Source organism: Paralichthys olivaceus, chromosome 7 (assembly GCF_024713975.1).
Source record: "Paralichthys olivaceus isolate ysfri-2021 chromosome 7, ASM2471397v2, whole genome shotgun sequence".
Taxonomy (NCBI): Eukaryota; Metazoa; Chordata; class Actinopteri; order Pleuronectiformes; family Paralichthyidae; genus Paralichthys; species Paralichthys olivaceus.
Genome location: NC_091099.1, coordinates 20,797,719 through 20,808,551, shown reverse-complemented (window position 1 = coordinate 20,808,551; position 10,833 = coordinate 20,797,719). Strand labels below are relative to the sequence as shown.

The following is a 10,833-nucleotide window of genomic DNA, read 5'->3' as shown; positions in this document are numbered from 1 at the left end:
TATGATCCTGTACTTCACTATGATTCTGTACTTTACTATGATTCTGTACTTTACTATGATCGTGTACTTTACTATGATCCTGTACTTTACTATGACCCTGTACTTTACTATGACCCTGTACTTCACTATGACCCCGTACTTTACTATGATCCTGTACTTTACTATGATCCTGTACTTCACTATGATCCTGTACTTTACTATGATCCCGTACTTTACTATGATCCTGTACTTTACTATGATCCTGTACTTCACTATGACCCCGTACTTTACTATGATCCCGTACTTTACTATGACCCTGTACTTTACTATGATCCTGTACTTTACTATGACCCTGTACTTTACTATGACCCTGTACTTTACACTTCAAAGTGGGATACTTTTATAAATGGACTCAATTTGTAGGATACAATAATAATCCTCACTAAATCCAAAAAGGAGCTCACTCACTTTTACTATAAAGAATATATTTCTGTCACCCAGGATTATTATTAATGACCTGTTATTATTTATCACGTCTGAATGTTTTATTTATTTACTCTTTTTTGATCATTAATTTAACTTTTTATTTTGTTTATTTAACATATAATTTGAAAATTGAGATACCAAAGACTGTTTATTAATATAATAGTAATATTTATTACTGGAAACCTGATGACTTCCCAATAATAGGAATTGCCGCAGGACTGCTTTAATATAAACTGCTTGTCCATGTTTACCGCCAGGTTTTATTACTAACTTTCCATCCTTTAAGACATTTTGCTCAACTCCAAAATGAAATGACAACTTTTCAAATCACAAGTCAAATCATTGTAGTTCTTATACCTGACAGTGCATTTACGTTTGTCAACTTACTGTCAAAGTATTTTCATATTATGAAATAGGAAAAGACTTGACTTCTTCATTCTTTGTCTGCTCTTATGTGATATCTTTAATATATGAATATGAATCTGATTTTTATTGGTCTCTATAAAACTCAGATGAAATATAGGATGCTGCGATGACCAGACTCCGCCAGTAGGAGGATCCCCAGATAAACCAAACTTAAACTTAAACTTCCTTTATTTATCCCACAAGGAGAAATTCTTTTTACACTAATTTTATACTTTTTACACATGCAGTTCAAACCCACAACCCCACACACAAAGAGGGCTCAAAGACATGCACATGCACATTTTTGGAGAGAGATTGTAGAGTAGAGTAGAGTAATGGGCAGCCCCAGGAGAAATGCCCCGTGAGCAATTGGGGGGCATGGTACCTTGCTCAAGGGCACCTCAACAGTGCCCAGGAGACATTTACAGTCATACAGTCAAACAGATAGCACATATGAATAGAACAGAAATGGTGCATTGTAATGTAATGTAAACAAAAGGTATATATAATATGTAATTATAGTTTATAGTAGTCCATCAGTACAGGTGTATACATAGGGAGAAACACTTGTGGGGATTGGAAAACATCAAGATGAAACGTAGAAGCCTAATTCAGGACTTTGAAATCTCATCTTTTCACTCAGGAGTTTTCTTTTCCTCGGTGGCCACAGATTAGTCCTTTCTTGTAACGCCAGTGATTAATGGCTCATTAATTAATATTCCAGGTAAGTATGAGTTTACAACTGTGTTATTTCCCACACTAGCAGGAAATTACCAGACACAGGCTGTGCCAAGTGAATATACCTTTAAACTCTTTTTGTTTTGCTCCTGTTTCCATGAGTCACAAAGTCAATTCAGTTTTCCATTGTCAGACATAATTGTGAAACTGTGGCCTAAAGTAAAATTAACAGTGGGTTTTGAAATGTCGGAACATCTGAGGCATCATTGCAAGCATCAGACAGTATGTCATCTGATCTCAATCCTACGGAAAATATCTGTCATATTTGTTTAAGCAACAACTCAGAGAGATGTTTAATGTCACTGATGTCATGCCCATGCCCAAGCAGCTGGAGCACAGTTTCAACAATTATAATAATAATAATTAGAAATTAAAATGCTGTAAAATAAATCCTTTTATTCTTTACGTTATTTATTATGGGTGCCTTGCCAGCTGCCAAACTCTTGGGCTTAACTCATTTCACGCATTAGGAAAGAAATATTTGCTGTAACTCACTCATATTGACATGAAGTATTTCCTTCTTGTTCTCCTTATCAAGCTCCTCTTCAAGATTGACCACTTGGAGCTCAGGACCATCTTTGACCACTTGGAGCTCAGGACCATCTTTGACCATTTGGAGCTCAGGGCCCTCTTTGACCATTTGGAGCTCAGGACCATCTTTGACCACTTGGATCTCAGGGCCCTCTTTCACCACTTGGAGCTCATAGCCCTCTTTGACCATTTGGAGGTCAGGGCCCCCTTTCACCACTTGGAGCTCAGGGCCCTCTTTGACCATTTGGAGCTCAGGGCCCTCTTTGACCACTTGGAGCTCAGGGCCCTCTTTGACCATTTGGAGCTCAGGACCATCTTTGACCACTTGGATCTCAGGGCCCTCTTTCACCACTTGGAGCTCAGGACCATCTTTGACCACTTGGATCTCAGGGCCCTCTTTCACCACTTGGAGCTCATAGCCCTCTTTGACCATTTGGAGGTCAGGGCCCCCTTTCACCACTTGGAGCTCAGGGCCCTCTTTGACCATTTGGAGCTCAGGGCCCTCTTTGACCACTTGGAGCTCAGGGCCCTCCGTCACCACTTGGAGCTCATAGCCCTCTTTGACCATTTGGAGGTCAGGGCCCTCTTTGATCACTTGGAGCTCAGGGCCCTCTTTCACCACTTGGAGCTCAGGGCCCTCTTTGACCACTTGGAGCTCAGGGCCCTCTTTGACCATTTGGAGCTCAGGACCATCTTTGACCACTTGGAGCTCAGGGCCCTCTTTGACCACTAGGAGCTCAGGGCCCTCTTTGACTACTCGGAGCTCATAGTTCTCTTTGACCACTCGGAGCTCAGGGCCCTCTTTGACCACTTGGAGCTCAGGGCCCTCTTTCACCACTTGGAGCTCAGGGCCCTCTTTGACCACTTGGAGCTCAGGGCCCTCTTTGACCATTTGGAGCTCAGGGCCCTCTTTGACCCTATGGAGCTCAGCACCATCTTTGACTGTTTTGAGCTCAAGGTCCTCTTTGACCATTTGGAGCTCAGGACCCTTTTTGTCCTCCTCTTCTTTTGGGTCAGGCCCATTCTCTGTGAATGGTCTCTTCTCAGTTGCATGAACCTCCATGTTCTTAATGTCATCAACGAAATCCGTGCTCTTTCTTGCTTCCTGGATGTCTGTCTGCTTTTGCAACTGTTCTGAGGAGTTGTTTAACCTGCACTTGAGATCCATGTTTTATTCTTTATGATATTTATTATGGGTGCCTTGCCAGCTGCCAAACTCTTGGGCTTAACTCATTTCACACATTAGGAAAGAAATATTTGAGCATCCTCATGAACAAGTTCTGCTTCTTGGACTTCTTCTCATGCAGCGCATTTTGAATAGCCTTCAGCCTCATGCTGGCCTCTTTTACATCCGCCTGGATCTCCGTGATGATCGCTTCCTGGCTCATTAGCCTACTGTTTTTCTCCTTCCAGAGCTGACTGACCAAATGTTCTGTGATTTGCTGTAACTCACTCATATTGACATGAAGCATTTCCTTCTTGTTCTCCTCAACAAGCTCCTCTTCAAGATTGACCATTTGGAGCTCAGGACCATCTTTGACCACTTGGAGCTCAGGGCCCTCTTTGACCACTAGGAGCTCAGGGCCCTCTTTGACCACTCGGAGCTCATAGTTCTCTTTGACCACTCGGAGCTCAGGGCCCTCTTTGACCACTTGGAGCTCAGGGCCCTCTTTCACCACTTGGAGCTCAGGGCCCTCTTTCACCACTTGGAGCTCAGGGCCCTCTTTCAACACTTGGAGCTCAGGGCCCTCTTTGACCACTTGGAGCTCAGCACCATCTTGGACTGTTTTGAGCTCAAGGTCCTCTTTGACCATTTGGAGCTCAGGACCCTTTTTGTCCTCCTCTTCTTTTGGGTCAGGCCCATTCTCTGTGAATGGTCTCTTCTCAGTTGCCTGAACCTGCATGTTCTTAATGTCATCAATGAAATCTGTGCTCTTTCTTGCTTCCTGGATGTCTGTCTGCTTTTGCAACTGTTCTGAGGAGTTGTTTAACTTGCACCTGAGATCCATGTTGATGACAGATGCCATACTCAATCTGGAGGCACATTTCATCTTGGTGTCATCCAGCTGAAGGAGGAGATCATGGTTTTTCTCATTTGCTGCTCTTAGTGACTCACATTGCCTCGTACGCTTTTGATTAAGCTGGGTTTTGATTTCACTGTTGATTTTCTTCTGCACACAATCTTTTTCATGATCTTGTTGCAACTTTTTTTTGGCTGCATATAGCTCATTCCTCAGAAGGGCTATTTCCTGCCTCTGCTTGGTTATAGTGGGAGGTTCCTCTTTGGTTTTACCTTGGAGCCGATCAAGGACTGCAGTCAAGGTCTCAATATTTCTTTTTGTATTGGCTCTTTGATGTGGTTTAGGACACAAAAAGAGCTCTGTTTTGGCAGCCTGAAGACGTTGTTTGACTTGCTGCACCCATTGTTCAATGTAGGCTTCGACACGATCGTCCAGACTCATTATTAAGTTTTCTTGTGCTATCTTTCTTCTTCTAAGATGCTGGATACTTATGTACTAACCGAATTTTGAAATGTGCAGACCAGAGGGACAGGTACATAAATATTCTTCAAATTAGTCATCATTCCTCCTTTGTGCATAACCCAAAGGATTCCTCTTTGGTGTTTACTTCAAAGGATTCCTCTTCGGTGATTACTACAAAGAATTCCTCTTTTAAAGGTTTCCATGTGTTGGGACCATAGACTGTATATAAAGATGGACGTAGTGTCCGTGACGTCACCCGTTGGTTTCTGTAGAGTGAAAATGAGGCTCGTAGTGGGCGTTTCACCCGGCGCCATCTTGCCGGGGCCTGACTCCTCCTAGTTCCGGGCTAACCCATAAATGGGCAAAAAGGCGGCGCGCGAGTGGACGCTAGGCGGGCCGAGTGAAGACTGACAACCGAGCCACGCCCACAGAGCTTATCGTTTCCTGGTTAGCTCAGGCTAAGGAGCTAGGCTAAATGCTACCCGCGACTGCTAACCGGCTAGCGCTGCCGTGTTGTTGCTCCGGGATGGTCGCGGTCGTAACATCGAACCGAACAGAGGTAAGTTACCCTGAAACTTTACAACAACAAAACCTATTGATTTATTTATTATTATAATCATACCACATATACTTACATTCCTCAAGTGGTTTTTGATGTTATTGAGGTAATTCACCGTTTATTTAACACGTCTAATGAAGTTTGAAGCAAGTTAACTAGCTTTAGTAAAGAGTTGTGTTTTGTCATTTGATTGTAATTTTAATAAGTTAATATTAATAAGCTGCATGTGATACAGACTTGTATAACCGCCATTACTATTACAACCTCTTTTTTAGCCTGTTATGGATTCACAGTGAATTAGACTCAGTGCAGATGTGTAATTATATGACAGTTTAGATGTGATTATAATCTCCACACACCACTGTTGTAAACAGTGCTCATATTTATTATATATGTATCTGTTTTAACACTGTGAGAGATTATCACCCTTGAATATTACAGATGTGGTAGAAAGACATTTTATATATTTATACAATGTTTATTTCTTTTAGTACATCAGTTTGGCTGAAATCTGTGGTGCTTCCACCTGCTGAACACAGAATAAACTGTAGGTACCCGTCTTGGCTGCTTAACACAGCCGATATTACATGTGTCAAAATTATTGTAATGATTGTATTGTACAGTATCTGTAAATAATCATGTTTCTCCTCTGTTCCTTAATATCTACAGATGTGACAATGATTTTAGCATAAAACATCCTTTAACGTGACTTTTTTCATTTCATGAAGCACTGCAACACCTGATGTCCTCAGAATCCACTGTGGCAGCAGCAACATGGTGGAGATCGGCAGCTTCAGGCTGGTCAACATGATAATAATATTGAGTCAATTTCTATATCCATTATGGTTGGTAAAATTAACACTATCACAACAATGTTCATCTTTTACTTTCTGATTTAATAAACCTTAGATAAAAAGTGTTGTCTTTTCTTTTTTGACATAAGAGACAGAACACGGTCAGCACAGCTGTGTCCCTCAGGTTCCTCCGTCCCTAATAAAATGACAGGAAACATAAAAGTATGGCATTATTGCAGAGATACGTGTTACTTTCAAACAAAGTCTGTGTCCTTATATTCTGTGGATATTTAAGTATGTATCTGAATATGGTTTGGGATTAAACAGTGTACTACAATGAATGTGCAGTATGGAGTTATTTCACATTAAAAGTATTGCATATATAATGTAATGCATCATGTGCAATAATGTGCTTTAATTAGTAAGTTATGAAAACAGGTCTATACCTGGTAGGTAAACTGTTCATTCATAAATAAAGTTCAGCTCAACAAGTTTCACACTGCAGCAGCTGCACTAACGTTATTTCTGAAACAATAATCTAATAAAACATTAATACTGAAGTTACTCACAGTGACGTAGTCAAGCCAAATAGGTTGGCGAGCTGAACAACTTTACATAACGTTAGATATCTAACTTGATGATATTCACTAAACACACAGTCGCCTTCAGTTTAAAAGATTTATCACCATGAACTCTAACGCTCCTCTCTCCGCTGTGTGGACGCTTCATGTCGGGTTAATAACCCCCGTCCCTCCCGTTAGCATCGCCGTTACTGCTGGTATCTTGCCTGGAGGTTAGCGGAGCTAAGCTAACCAGCCAGGTAACAATGATACCTGCTCATCACTACTGACACGTAAATCAAAGACAGTACTTTACCCACCACAGACACTGCAGCACAGACGTCTTCCACTTCTCCGTCAGGACATCAGCCGAACAACAGACGATGATGTTCACATGTGAGTGAAAACTCCTCCACAGACTCGTGCTCGGTGACGGGGATTAGCCTGTTAGCTCAGGTGAAGCCGAGCAGACCACAGGCTAACAGCCAGAGTGACGAGCTAACGGTGACGTCACGTGTCAATCAAGTGATAATTATTCATAATTTCAAACCTCTATATTATCGAAACGAGCGAGTTAGAAAAAAATTCACCCCCCCCAGAGTTGTCATGGAGGAAGAACTTACTGATTGAGACTAAAACCGTTTTTTGAACCAGGCTGTAAACAGGTTTAATCCTGCTCTAAAGTCGGGCTTTTTAACATGGGAGTCAATGGGAATTGACTCCCTCTTGGAGCCAGCCTCAAGTGGCCACCCAGTGAACTGCAGTTATTTGCACTTCCGTATTGGCCTCAGCGCTCAGCCCGGGATGTTGCCGCTTGGTTGGGACCTGGTATCTGTGAACCATAGTTGGGCCTACATGTGTAGTGAAAAGCCTGACCGCATGTCTCCCTTGCTCTGGAGACAAAGGAGAGCTTCCGGAACTCAGTTTCCCAGGGTGCTTCATCTTCACACATAGGTGGTAAAACTGCTCCTGGAGACAACTCTCAACCACTATTGGTCACTGTGTGCCCCATGACCCATGAGGTCACAAGGCCAATATAAGCTGAGTTTCCCCTCTCCTTGCTCTCTTCTGCCTCTTCCCCTGCTGACCAGTCCTGGAGGAGCAGGGTCTGGCCCTGCTCTCTGAGCCAGGGAGACTTCCTCCCTACACAAGCTCCTCAACTTCAAGCAGGTCTGCCTGGAGCAGACTGCTAAAACCTATCAAAGACAGTGACGCGAAAGCCTGCCTAAGAACTTCAGCACAACTGGCCACGACACAAGGTCTGACCAGCAGATGCACAACAGGATCCACAAATCAACAAGACCACTTCACTGGACTTCAAACAGCACACCCAAAAAGGACCTTTCCCTCTTTTTCATGGACGGGTAACACAACTGGGCTTTATTATTACGCTAGGCTAAGCAAAGGACTGTTTAATTCTATTTCCATTTCATGTGATGTTTATAAGTTTGACTTGTGTTGTTGTGATATTTGGCAATATGTTATTTGAAAGTTAATGTTAGTTCTGTTATGCTGATCACTTTCTTTGCATGCATCTAACTAATTTCTTTAACCTGGCACCAACACCTCACACACTCATCTCCACAAACTTAACACCTACATGTGATCTCAGCCACATGGTCTCAACCACTCCAGGGGGCCTTTTGTCTTCACAGTGGCCAGCCGCCATTTTGAATCTCAGTCAGTCAGTCACTCACTCACTCACACACACACACTCATACTCGCATACAAATCTGTGTATAGTAAGTACACCTTTTGTTAGTTTGTGTGTTTATACTTTTATTATTGTCATAATAAATATTTTTCTTCAAAACATGTCTTCATTAATGTTGCGTTAAGTGTGAATTTTGCCAACCTCTCTACACTGTCAAGAACTCCATATCCTTCAACTTTGCTAGCTATTTATGTGGTAATTTTGGTTATAGATATTTATTTAATTATTAATCAGAGTTCCAAATTTGTAGTCAGTAATTTCATGAGACTTATTCAATAAATTGGCTATCTTTTCCCTTCCTTTGAAGGGTGGTGCCACGATTTGTCTTTTATCAGTTCAATTATTATTATAGGTGCACAAGTGCCCCAGCTGGCATTGGCACTTATATTATTATTCCTCAAAACTTTCGGGTTTATTATTCTTCTGCTTCCGTAAATTTTTGTCCTGCTACTCCTCCCACATCTCTTGAAAATAAGCCCCCCCCCCCATTGTGATAGAATGTTACCAGGAAACATGTAATGAGCCTATATTTTGAAAATAAGCCCCCCCCCCCATATTACCAGGAAACATGTAATGAGCCTTTATTTTGAAAATAAGCCCCCCTCCATTGTAATAGAATGTAACCAGGAAGTCTGTACAAAGCCTATATATTGAAAATAAGCCCCCCCATAGTCATAAAATGTTAGCAGGAAACCTGTACAGAGCCTGGTCTTTCAAAATAAAACCCCCAGATGGTTACAGGATGTTCCCAGGGAGCTGAAAAAAGAGTGGATTTTCAAAATAAAACCCCCAAATAGTTACAGAATGTTCCCAGGAAGCCTGAAAGATGCTGGATTTTCAAAATAAAAACCCCAGATAGTTACAGAATATTCAAGGAAGCCTTAAAGATGCTGGATTTTCAAAATATAAACCCCCAGATAGTTACAGGATTTTGTCAGGAGGCTCGAAGGAGTCTCGATTTTCAAAATAAAAAAACAAAATAGTTACAGGATGTTCCCAGGAAGCCTGAGGAGGCTGAATTTTTAAAATGAAATCCAATGGATGGTGATCAGACCTTATAACATGGTTTTTCTCTCTCTCTGAAATTGGTACAGTCTCTCTGTCACCAACCTGGATCATGCATGATTATAAAATCAATCAGCTTTTGGAAATGTCTTTCACTCTCACTGTCAAAAAGGCACCCATTCAAAATGTCTCAGCAGAACAGATTTTCTAGTTTATGTTGCTGACCTATAAGACCTTTAAAATGTTTGAATATACTAAAAAACCCCATTTTTAAATAGGAAAAGACTTGACTTCTTTGTCTGCTTGACTTCTTAGTCTGCTCTTATGTGAGATTCCTTCCATAAAACATATAAAAGTATGTAGATCACATGAATGATTGACACACAATATATAAGACAACTGATGGGTTCCCAAGTTGTCAAATCTGTCTTATAAAAGTCAATGTACTGTGCATTGAAAGGCTGTGATCATTCCTCCCTCAAATTGGCCACAATGAGATTCCCTCCTTCATTCAGTTCCAGTTCCAAGTGATGGCTCTGAGTAAAAATGTATTTATATTTAGTTTAACACAGTAAAGTATGTCTGGTCATGCAAGTACAGATTTTTAAAATAGGAATCAATCAACCATACTGTTAAACACGCGTTCACAGTGTCACGTGATTGTTTTTTAATTTTCTGTCATATTTGAAATCTGTGCATGTATGTAACAAATTACTCTGACCACCAGAGAGCGCTCTTGCTTTGGTAGTGTGTTTAAATCAAGGCCAGTTAAGTGGAGCTGCTGTGGAGTTCATTCTGCCTGGAGGTGAGATGGAAAACATTGAGAGTCAGCTTCAGTGTAGACTTTGTCCAAACAGCTGATCACTGCTCAGTCCGATAAATCTGCCCAGTAGCTGACCTCTGACCTCTTCAGTCAGATGATGACAGTATGTGTGAGGTTGATTTTTATTTATACGATTCATACGGTTTGCTTTGCTTTTGTTTTATTAATTTTTTCAAATTTGGATTACCCCAGTGTCCAGATGAACTGACAAAACTAAAGTGAAGCTCAGAGACTGAAAAGATAGTGGAGCATGTAGAACAAAAAAAAGGTGACTAAATGGATTTTGACGTGAGATTGATTTGACAAAGATAAATTACTTCTACAAAATTGAGAATATCAAATCACATGTTGAGATTGGCACATTGGGCTGGAGATAGCACAGCACTTCAGCATTGTGGAGCACAACTTGCTTGTTGACTGAGGTTTTCCTGTCAGTAATACAGCCCAGGGCTGCCGAGGCCTGGCAGCTTACCTTGATGTTATCAAAAATAATCACATCCTTACATTGTTCTCTGAAGATTGGTGCAGGAAAGTGGTGAGCTGCAGCTGCAACACCTCAATAACAACCCATAAGAGCACACTGTTTAACTGTTTGTTCAGAGACGAGGAGCACACTGTGTTTGGATTTGTTTTGCTTGCCCCAGTGTCTGTGGCTCTCAGGTCCTCCTGGATATGATTTATATCTCATTCAGAATATTTGTATTTTTAGGGCCTGTAACACAGTTTTTACATTGTTCTCACTACACAGTGTAATTT

At 41.3% G+C, this 10,833-nt stretch overlaps 2 long non-coding RNA genes across 2 annotated transcripts; one reads left to right on the top strand and one right to left on the bottom strand.

The window, feature by feature from the left end:
• Window positions 1-5,046: 5,046 nt before the first annotated feature.
• LOC138410782 (uncharacterized) lies at window positions 5,047-6,316 on the top strand. The gene is made up of 3 exons (XR_011243372.1): window positions 5,047-5,181; window positions 5,673-5,728; window positions 5,910-6,316. It is a non-coding gene; the product is annotated as an uncharacterized lncRNA (long non-coding RNA).
• Window positions 6,057-7,008, bottom strand: LOC138410783 (uncharacterized). The gene is made up of 2 exons (XR_011243373.1): window positions 6,856-7,008; window positions 6,057-6,171 (listed from the first exon to the last, which is right to left on the bottom strand). It is a non-coding gene; the product is annotated as an uncharacterized lncRNA (long non-coding RNA).
• Window positions 7,009-10,833: the final 3,825 nt, after the last annotated feature.